The following is a 12,015-nucleotide window of genomic DNA, read 5'->3' as shown; positions in this document are numbered from 1 at the left end:
ACTTCTTTATATATACTGATTGAAAGTATTTTAAGTCGGGTTAAAATTGTTAAAATTAGGTTTTTAAATTTATAAAATTATTTATTGTAATATTAGAAAAATATCACATATTATTAATTGTTATTTATATTTTAATGGTTTATAACTAGATTGTTATTTTAAAAATATTTTTTTAAATACATTTCTTTAGTGATATTTATTTAAGTGAGATTTTATATTTATTGATTTTATGTAAATTTTGTATATATAAGAATGCAAAAAATAGCAAAAATAAATTGATATACAGTAATAGGAGTTGATTATGAAGCAATAACAAAAATAACAAAGATATTTAATATATTAATATGATAAATTATTTCTTTAAATTTATATGAATATATATTAAATAAGAATTATATACGGATACGTGATAAAAAAATATAAGAATTTTAAAAATAGAAGACTAAAATTTCTTATATATACTGATTAAAAATATTTTAAGTCGGGTTGAAATTGCTAAAATTTAGATTTATAAATTTATATAATTTTTTTATTACAATATGAGAAAAATATCACATATTTTTAATTGTTATCGTATAATTTGATTGTTTATAATTAGCTTGATATTATAAAAATATTTTTTTTAAAAAATATTATATATTTTACTTATAAATTAATTTATAGGGATTGAAGTGGATAAAAATATTTAATAAATAAGTGCTTTAAATTTATATGAATAAAAAAATTATATAGAGATATTTAATGTTATAAAAAATATAAAAATATTTAAAAAATGTTGAAATTTTATTACGTATGTAGATTGAAAATAATTGAAGTTTGGATGAAATTGCTAAAATTTATTTTTTTTAAGTTAATATAATTTTTTTGTTATATTAGAAAAATATCATATATTATTAATTTTTCTCGTATATTTTAATTATTTATAATTAAGTTGGTATTTTAAAAATATTTTTTTAAAAAATATTATATATTTTACCTGATAAATTAATTTATAGGGATAAAAATGAAAAAAATTAATAAATCAGTGCTTTATATTTATGTGAATGTATATTAAATAAAAATTATGTAGAGATATTTAACGTGATAAAAATTATAAATATTTTAAGTCGAGATTGAAATTACTAAAATTTAGATTTTTAAGTTTATATAATTTTTTATTGTAATATTAGAACAATAACACATATTATTAATTGTTATTGTATATTTTAATTGTTTATAATTTGGTTGATATTATAAAAATAATTTTTAAAAGAATATTATATATTTTGCCTCATAAAATAATTTATAGAGATTAAAATAAAAAAATTAATAAATTAGCGTTTTAAATTTATATGAATGTACATTAAATAAAAATTATATAGAGATATTTCATGTGATAAAAAAATATTAAAATTTCTTTATATATACTGATTGAAAATGTTTTAAGTCGGGTTGAAATTATTAAAATTAAGTTTTTAAATTTATAAAAATTTTTATTTTAATATTAATAAAATATCACATATTATTAATTGTTATCGTATATTTTAATGGTTTATAATTAGGTTGGTATTATAAAAATATTTTTTAAAAAAATAATTTTCTTAGTGATAAATTATTAAATGAGATTTTATATTTATTGATTTACATAAATTTGTAGGAAAATGAGTTAATTATAAAGTAACCGCGATATAGAGATATTTAATGTGATAAATTAATATAATAAATTAGTTTTTTAAATTTATATGAATATATATTACTAATATAATAAATTAGTTCTTTAAATTTATATAAATATATATTAAAGAAAATTATATATAGATATTTAATGAGATAAAAAAAATATAAAAATTTTAAAAATAAAATGCTGAAATTTCTTTATATATATATGCTTATTAAAAATATTTTAAGTTATGTTAAAATTGCTAAAATTAAATTTTTAAATTTATATAATTTATATAATTATTTATAATTAAGTTGGTATTTTAAAAATATTTTTTAAAAAATATTATATATTTACCAATAAATTAATTTATAGGGATAAAAATAGAAAAAAATTAGTAAATCAGTGCTTTAAATTTATATGAATGTATATTAAACAAAAATTATATGGAGATAATTAAGGTAATAAAAAATATAAAAATTTTAAAAATAAAATTCTGAAATTTTTTTATTATGTCAATTGAAAATATTTTAAGTCGAGATTGAAATTGTTAAAATTAAGTTTTTAAATTTATATAATTTTTTATTGTAATATTAGAAAAATAACACATATTATTAATTGTTTATAATTTGGTTGATATTATAAAAATATTTTTAAAAGAATATTATATTTTTTATCTGATAAAATTGTATATTAAATAAAAATTATATAAAGATATTTAACGTGATAAAAAAATATGAAAATTTTAAAAATAAAATACTGAAATTTCTTTATATACGCTGATTAAAAATATTTTAAGTCGGGTTAAAATTGTTAAAATTAAGTTTTTAAGTTTATATAATTTTTTATTTTAATAATAAAAAAATAGCAGATATTATTAATTGTTATCGTATATTTTAATGGTTTATAGTTAAGTTGGTATTATAAAAATATTTAAAAAAAAAATTTTTTTAATGATAAATTATTAAATGAGATTTTATATCTATTGATTTTACTCAGTTTTTATATAAAAATACAAAGAATAGTAAAAATAAATTGATATATAGGAAAAGGAGTTGATTACTAAGCAATGGTGATACATAGATATTTAATGTGATAAATTAATATAATAAATTAGTTCTTTAAATTTATATGAACAATTATTATTAATCTAATAAATTAGTTCTTTAAATTTATATGAATATATATTAAAGAAAATTATATATAGATATTTAACGTAATAAAAAAAAATATAAAAATTTTAAAAATAAAATGCTGAAATTTCTTTATACATGCTAATCGAAAATACTTTAAGTCGGGTTAAAATTATTAAAATTAAGTTTTTAAATTTATATAACTTTTTATTGTAATATTAGAAAAATAACAAATATTATTAATTGTTATAATATGTCTATTTTTTAAACGAAATAATTCCATAGTGATATTTAATTAAATGATATTTTCTTTAATTAAATGATATTTAATTTAGTAAATTTTATATAGGGATGCAAAGAATAGCAAAAATAAGTTGATTATGAAGCAATAGCTATGTTGAGATATTTAAAGTGATAAATTAATATAATAAATTAGTTATTTAAATTTATATAAATATATATTAAATAAAAATTATATAAATATATTTAACGTGATAAAAAAATATAAAAATTTTAAAAATAAAAAGCTAAAATTTTCTATATATATTGATTGAAAATATTTTAAATCGGGTTAAAATTGCTAAAATTTAGGTTTTTAAGTTTATTTGATTTTTTATTGTAATATTAGAAAAATAACGCATATTATTAATTGTTATTGTATATTTTAATCGTTTATAATTTAGTTGATATTATAAAAATATTTTTTAAAAAAATATTATATATTTTGCCTGATAAAATAATTTCTAGGGATTAAAATGAGAAAAAAATAAATTAGCATTTTAAATTTATGTGAATGTATATTAAATAAAAATTATATAGAGATATTTACGTGATAAAAAATTATGAAAATTTTAAAAATAAAATACTGAAATATTTTTATATATACTAATTGAAAATGTTTTAAATCGGATTAAAATTATTAAAATTAAGATTATAAGTTTCATAATTTTTTATTTTAATATTAAAAAAATATCACATATTATTAATTATTATCATATATTTTAATGGTTTATAATTAAGTTGGTATTGTAAAAATATTTTTTTAAAAAAAATTTTTAGTGATAAATTATTTAATGAGATTTTATATCTATTGATTTTACGTAAATTTTGTAGTTTTTTTATGGGGAGGCAAAGAATAGTAAAAATAAATTGACAATACAGAAATATTTAATGTGATAAAGTAATATAATAAATTAGTTCTTTAAATTTATATGAATATATATTACTAATATAATAAATTAGTTCTTTAAAGTTATATGAATAGATATTAAAGAAAATTACATGATAAAAAAATATAGAACAATTAAAAATAAAATGCTAAAATTTATTTGTATATGCTGATCGAAAATATTTTAAGTCAGATTAAAATTGCTAAAATTAAAATTTTAAATTTATATAATTTTTTATTGTAATATTAGAAAAATAACACATATTATTGATTGTTATAGTATATTTTAATGGTTTATAATTAGATTGGTATTGTAAAAATGTTTTTTAAAAGAAATAATTCCTTAGTGATATTTAATTAAATGAGATTTTATATTTATCAATTTTAGATAAATTCCCTAAATTTTATTTAGGGATGCAAAGAATAGCAAAAATAAATTGATTATAAAGTAATAGCTATATTGAGATATTTAACGTGATAAATTAATATAATAAATTTGTTCTTTAAATTTATATAAATATATATTAAATAAAAATTATATAAACATATTTAACGTGATAAAAAAATATTAAAATTTTAAAAATAAAAGGCTGAAATTTTGTTTATATATATTGATTGAAAATATTTTAAGTTGGGTTGAAATTGCTAAAATTTAAATTTTTAAGTTTATATAATTTTTTATTGTAATATTAGAAAAGTATCACCTATTTTTAATTGTTATAGTATAATTTAATTATTTATAACTAGTTTGGTATTATTAAAATATTTTTTTAAAAAATATTATATATTTTACTTTATAAATTAATTTATGAAGATCGAAATGGGTAAAAAAATTTAATAAATAAGTGATTTAAATTTATATGAATCCACTTTGAAAAGATATTATATAGAGATATTTAATGTGATAAAAAATATGAAAATTTAAAAAAAATGCTGAAATTTTTTTATATACATGGATTGAAAATATTTTAAGTAGGGTTAAAATTGTTAAAATTAGGTTTTAAATTTATATAATTTTTTATTGTAATATTAGAAAAATATCACATATTATTTTAATGGTTTATAATTAGGTTGGTATTTTAAAAATATTTTTTTAAAATATATTTCTTTACTAATATTTAATTAAGTGAGATTTTATATTTATTGATTTTAGTTAAATTTTGTAAATTTTATATAGGGATGCAAAGAAAAACAAAAACAAATTGATATACTGTGATAAGAGTTGATTATGAAGCAATAGTGATGCAGAGGTATTTAACGTGATAAATTAATATAATAAATTAATTTTTTAAATTTATATAAATATATATTAAATAAGAATTATATAGAGATATTTAACGTGATAAAAAATATAAAAATTTTAAAAATAAAAGGCTAAAATTTCTTTATATATACTGATTGAAAATATTTTAAATCGGGTTGAAATTACTAAAATTTAGATTTATAAGTTTATATAATTTTTTTATTACAATATTAGAAAAATATCACATATTTTTAATTGTGATTATATAATTTAATTTTTTATAATTAGGTTGGTATTATAAAAATATTTTTTAAAGAAATTATTATATATTTTATTTTATAAATGAATTTATAGAGATGAAGTAGATAAAAAAAATTAAATAAAAAAGTTTTTTAAATTTATATGAATATACGTTAAAAAAATTATATAAAGATATCGAATGTGATAAAAAATATAAAAATTTTAAAAATAAAATGTTAAAATCTCTTTATATATGTTGATTGAAAATATTTTAAGTCGGATTGAAATTGCTAAAATTTAGATTTTATATTAATTTTTTATTACAATATTAAAAAAATATCACATATTATTAATTGTTACAGTATATTTAAATCATTTATAAAATTTAAGTTTTATATTAATTTTTATTACAATATTAAAAAAAATCACATATTATTAATAGTTATCGTATATTTTAATTATTTATAATTAGATTGGTATTGTAAAAATATTTTTTTAAAAAAATATTATACCGTTTATCTAATAAAGGATAAAAAAATTAATAAATAAATACTTTAAATTTATATGAATGTATGTTGAAAAAATTATATCGAGATATTTAACGTGATAAAAAATACAAAAATTTTAAAAATAAAATACTGAAATTTTTTTATATATATTGATTGGAAATATTTTAAGTTGGGGATGAAATTGCTAAAATTTATATTTTTAAGTTTATATAATTATTTTATTGCAATATTAGAAGAATATCACATATTATTAATTGTTATCCTATATTTTAATTGTTTATAATTAGGTTGTTGGGGTAAAAATATTTTTTAAAAAAATTATTATATATTTTACTTGATAAATTAATTTATAGGGATGAAAGTGGATAAAAGAATTTAATAAATAAGTTGTTTAAATTTATATGAATATACGTTGAAAAAGTTATATAAAAATATTTAATGTGCTCAATGAAAATATTATTTTAAGTTTGAATAAAATTACTAAAATTTAAATTTTTACGTTAATATAATTTTTTATTACAATATTAGAAAAATATCACATATTATTAATTGTTATTGTATATTTTAATTGTTTAGAATTAGGTTGATATTGTAAAAATATTTTTTTAAAAAATATTATATATTTTGCCTGATAAATTAATTTATAGGGATAAAAATGAAAAAAAATTAATAAATTAGTGTTTTAAATTTATATATATATTAAATAAAAATTATATATAGATATTTAACTTGATAAAAAAATATAAAAATTGTAAAAATAAATTAATGAAATTTTTTTATATATGTTGATCGAAAATATTTTAAGTCGGGTTGATATTGTTAAAATTTAGATTTTTAAGTTTTTATAAGTTTTTTTATTGCAATTGATAACCGCCTGGTTTTCCTAGCCCAGGAATAAGGACGGATCCAAAAGAAGACCACAAGTCCAAAGTCCGTCAGACCATATGCTCGAAAGACGGCCCGATTTCACAAGCCCAGAACAGCAACGCAGGGCAATTCGGATCAGATACGAGTACAGGCCCAATAGGGAAGCAGGCCCAGTCACTCACCAACCCTGTTCGAACGCGTGACAGGGAGAATTAAATGGCCGCTTGGCGTGGAGAAGGGGTCTGACACGTCCGTACGTACGGGCCTGAGTGACATGGACAAGTAGCACTATAGACTAGAGGTCTTCTCTCTTTTTAGGGCTCTCTCTTCTGGAGGCTCAGGGGGCTTCTTCTTCCTTCTCCTTCCTGGACTCCATTTTTATTTTCTCTCTGCAACTCTTGCCTAAATATACTACTTTAATTCATGAAATCTGACTTGAACGTCGGAGGGTCTCCACCGGAGAATCCCAGGTAGACCCCTGACCATTTTTTCTTGTTTTGCAAGTCCTTTCATCAGATAGAACATTGAGAGACCCATTTGATGGACCCATATGATGGACCAAGAAGGAAGCCAAATCTATCATGGACTAGGAGGAGAAAAAGATTTATCAAATGGCGCCGTCTGTGGGAAACGAAGGAGATCTTTTCATCACCGGAGTTCCTAAATCCACCCATTGAGATCCACATGAAGGTATGAAAGCTTATGCGAAAAGAAAGCTGGAGATTTACAATAACCCAGCTGAATAACCTAGCTGAAAAGAAAGATCCAGCTGGTTCACGAATATCTTGATAGTCTTTTAGATAGTTTATTTTAACATTTATTGAATTTTATTACTACTAACCTTTTCTTTGAGATCTGACGAAGTGAAACTTCAGATGATGTGTATATTTATTGAAATTGTGAGGTCGGCCGTGTATATGTTGTAAATGTGAGATGTGCAGGTCGGCTGTAAAGTCCCAGATCAGCAAGTTAGAGAAAAAATTAATAAATAAAAATAAGCGAGGTCGGACTAGCATTTCAGGTCGAGTAGGGCACAATCCATGGTCATCTAACTTGATTACACAGCAGCGCCCCTCAAATATCGGGACAACATGGAGACAATAAGAAATGATCAAATGTCCGGGTTGATCGAGTTGGATGAACTTGGACTCTGTATGTCGCCCCACTTGAAGACGAGGTGAGCTGAAATACCTCGGTCGGCATAGTCGGCATTAGTCCGTCTGATCGTCGAGAGGACGACTGATCAAGCACCACTAGTAGGACCATGAATGGTTTCACTGGACAAAGCATCGAAAAGACACTTGATCAAAGCATCGAGGGATCTGCGTGGTCAAGCCCGTAGATCAGACACTCAAGGTCTGGACAGGTCAGTTGGGTTATGAGGTCGGCAATCCTTCAACCTTTGATTGAACAGGCCTGCCTTAGTACCAGGACGCTTGATCGAGGCATCGAGGAATCTGTATGGTCAAGCCCGTAGGTTGAAAAATCAAGAGCTCAACAGGTCGGTCAGGGTACCAGGTCGGCAAGCCTTCAACCAGGACGACAAGCATTCAAAATTGAATTTTGTACAAGCCGACAATGCTACTCGATCGGCAGATCTCAAGAGAAGGCTAAACAGGTTGGGTCCTCGACAACCATTTTGCTAAAGCCCTAAAAAAAAAAAAGAAGAAGAAGAGAAAAGAAGAAACCTAAAACTAGCCAGCCACCAACCAAGCCAGGTGACGTGGGCTCGTAACCCAAGGGGGTGGGTCCAAAAGGGAGGCTTGCTCAAGCAAGTTCTGCAAAGTAAGCAGCGTCAACGCTCGGCCAGCCTATAACCCCTCCACAAATTCATGCACACAATTGATTTAGTGGCGCGGCGAGCGACTCTCACCACCTGAAGAGAGGGAATTTCTTTCTCTCTCTGAGTAAAATCGGGATGGTGGGCTCGGCTAAATTTCTGGCACGCCCATTCTCCAGACCTGGTGTTTGAATCAAGGTATTCAAGCGCTCGTACAGTGGAGGATTCCGCGTGAGGCTGGCTTCACAGAGCAGCGGCTACCTGGGTCTACACAATCAGATGGGAAACTTTGGACCACCAGATCTGAAGAATGGCCTCCATGATGAACTGGGTCTTTTGAATAATTGAAAATCCATTGATCAGACACCATGAGTGGATCGGCGTGAACCCGCACACCATGGATCAGCGCAAACCAGCACTCACTCGATCTTCAAGAACCTGCACTCATCTGAAGTGCTGCTCGCCACATTTTGGATAGTTATGCCAATTAATGTTGAAGTAAGGTACACATAACTTGCCACGTGTCATTAGCATAATTACTGTTGGAAAAAGTTACAAGCCCTTAATCACTTATTTTAAATGCCCATGATATATATGCTCTAGTCACCCAAATTGTACTTTGCTGTGTCTATTTATTATTTTGCTTCAGAATTTCAAAAATGTCTTTAATTATTGACAATTATTTTTAATTAGACATTATTGAATACAAATGATTTCATAGATTACTAAAAGGCATGCTTCGCATGTAAATAATAAGACTAAATTTAATTAAAATATACTTCTATGAGTTTAGATATCCTGATAATTACTTACATTTTATAGATTGAAAAAATCCTGGAGAAATTTACGCATGCAAATATTATTTATTGAACTTTTGAATTGCATGAATTAATATTGTTAGTTAGAGCTAATATTTACGTTCACCCGAAATATGAAACTAAGTGACATGTGCGACATATTATTTATTGATGAATATTATTGAATTAACAAATGAGCATCCTCGTTATATGCGCTCTGTGCAAGCTTTTATTTTGCAGAAAAATCCTGAATCTCGCTCAAAGACCTCAGGCAGGCACAGAGCCCGAATCTTGTGCAAAATCTCAAGGAGGTACAAGACCGGCGGATCTCAAAGATCTCCCGGAGCAAAAACGGCCAGGATCCCGTAAGATCTCCTGGAGCAAAAACGGCCAGGATCCCGTAAGATCTCCTGGAGCAAAAACGGCAAAGATCTCAAAAGATCTCTCGGAGCAAAAAACGGCTGGCGAAGATCTCAAAGATTTCCCGGAGCGACAAAAGCCGGGATCCCCAAAGAATTTTCCGACGTCGTATGCTCACAGCAAACAGCGGTATACAATGACAACACACAAAAATAACTCATAAGAACATAGTTCCGACCTCATATAAAAGATTGGGGCACGGGACCCTAAATGAAAAGCTAAACTCCGACCTCCCAAAGGAGCTCGAGTCATAAGGTAAAGAGACTTTGATCTCGCACAATAGCCAAAAGCGCCAAAATGCCATGCTGACCTCAAGAGGGTGCTGGAATAGAAATGAAAGAGTTCGAATCCGACCTCTCAGAAGAGCTCGGATTCAGGCTAATAAGACCTAGATCTCGCAAAATAGCCAGCATATAACGAAATTAAACTAAGGCGCCCCAACACCTGTATCATGTAGCAATACGACCTACTAACGGCCAAAACAAGGCTCGCAGTGCCAAAACGCCAAAGCACCATGCCAATCTCAAGAAAATGAGCTCGGTACTGGTAAATCCAATAGGCAGACCGAATTAAGGCGAGGCGAATCCTAAGCAAAATGCATACCAAAATACAGAACCAAACAAAGAATGAGGGGCAATCATAAGAGGCATCAACCTCGAGAATCAATTGCTGGCACTAAACCAGCTCAGCTAGCCTAGAGAGAGGTCTAGGCAGCCAAGAGCCCGTAAAACGCTCGAGGGCAGACAGCCCATATAACACTCAGGGGCAGTAGAAAGCCCTGACTCATTAGAATACAAAAGAATCGAACCGCAGTATGGTCAAGTCCAAAACAAATAGTCCAACCTCTTCAATCCAGAGTCGATCTTCCCAGAAGCTTGGAGGGGCCTCATATCTGGACTGGCGAGGCTACAAGTTTATAAAAGAAAAGTTGAAGCCGAACAAATAAGCAGTCAGACTGAGACATAGCCCATATAAGGCTCGACAAGAAAACAAGAAATTAAGTCCGACTTCACAAAAGAGCTCGGGGCACAAAAGTGAAGAAAGTGAAATTCCGAACTCTCGAGCTCGCGATACAGGCAGCGTCACAGGCTATAGGCATAAAAGCCTAAGCAAAAAAGCAAAGAGTCGAGCTCCCAGCTCGGATGAACTCGCGACATGAAAACACTCAAGTAGAACAAAGATAAGTATAGAAGAAATAACAGAGAACCGAGCTCCCTTTATGAAAAGGCCCACAAATGCAGAAACACATAAAAGGATAAACGAAGGCGAAGGACTGTGCTCACAGCTCGGATTAACTCAGCATAAACAAACATTTAACAAGGATAACCCAGGAAGAGGAAAACGACAAAAGACCAAGCTCTCTATCCCAGTGGAGCACACAGCTCAAACCGCACTGACTGCCAGAAGGTTATCTCAAGAGGAACAAGGTATTATGTATCCGAGCTCGCAATAATGACGAGATCGTGAGTTAAAAACAGAAATGCCCTCATGGGAATAAGAAAAACTCGCAAGTCAGAAGCTTAACCATACTCCGAGCTCTTAGCCCGGATCAGTTCGACTAGCAGAGTCTCAGTAGAGCCGGCCTAGTCCATCAATTAAGAAAAATTGACAAAGCCAGAAGATAGTCTAAGTGAAAAATAATGATGAGGTACATGTCGAGGTGAAATATCATTCATCATCGAATACACATCTCCATATCACCATACATTCAAAACATCAAAGTAAAGAGACAAAAAAAAAGGCAAGGAAAGAACACTTTCGACAAGAGCAATTCTCAGGCCACACGGTCATGAATGGAGCCCTCGCCAGTCATGGAATAATTGCCGAGGAGGTAAAGGGGCAATTGATAACCGCCTGGTTTTTCTAGCCCAGAAATAAGGACGGATCCAAAAGAAGGCCACAAGTCCAAAGCCCGTCAGACCATATGCTCGAAAGACAGCCCGATTTCACAAGCCCAGAACCAGCAACCCAAGGCAATTCAGATCAGATACGAGCACAGGCCCAATAGGGAAGCAGGCCCAGTCACTCACCAACCCTGTTCGCACGTGTGACAGGGAGAATTAAATGGCCGCCTGGCATGGAGAAGGGGTTTGACACGTCCGTACGTACGGGCCTGAGTGACATGGACAGGTAGCACTATAGACTAGGGGGTCTTCTCTTTTCTTAGGGCTCTCTCTTCTGGAGGCTCAGGGGGCTTCTTCTTCCTTCTCCTTCCTGGA

At 26.9% G+C, this 12,015-nt stretch overlaps 1 long non-coding RNA gene across 3 annotated transcripts in view; it reads left to right on the top strand.

Annotated features, from left to right (window-relative positions):
• The window catches only part of LOC110608022, a 28,084-nt gene extending 16,525 nt beyond the window's left edge, over positions 1-11,559 (top strand). Inside the window, exon 4 of one of the 3 annotated variants that reach the window (XR_006350470.1) lies at positions 9,617-11,559. This is a non-coding gene — a long non-coding RNA (uncharacterized LOC110608022). Of the gene's footprint in view, positions 1-6,819; positions 7,212-9,616 lie in introns of those variants that run through there. The other 2 variants (XR_006350469.1, XR_006350471.1) reach the window with 2 other exon arrangements.
• The last annotated feature ends 456 nt before the right edge of the window (positions 11,560-12,015 follow it).

Source organism: Manihot esculenta, chromosome 4 (genome assembly GCF_001659605.2).
Source record: "Manihot esculenta cultivar AM560-2 chromosome 4, M.esculenta_v8, whole genome shotgun sequence".
Taxonomy (NCBI): domain Eukaryota; kingdom Viridiplantae; phylum Streptophyta; class Magnoliopsida; order Malpighiales; family Euphorbiaceae; genus Manihot; species Manihot esculenta.
This window is presented reverse-complemented; position numbering and strand designations above follow the sequence as displayed.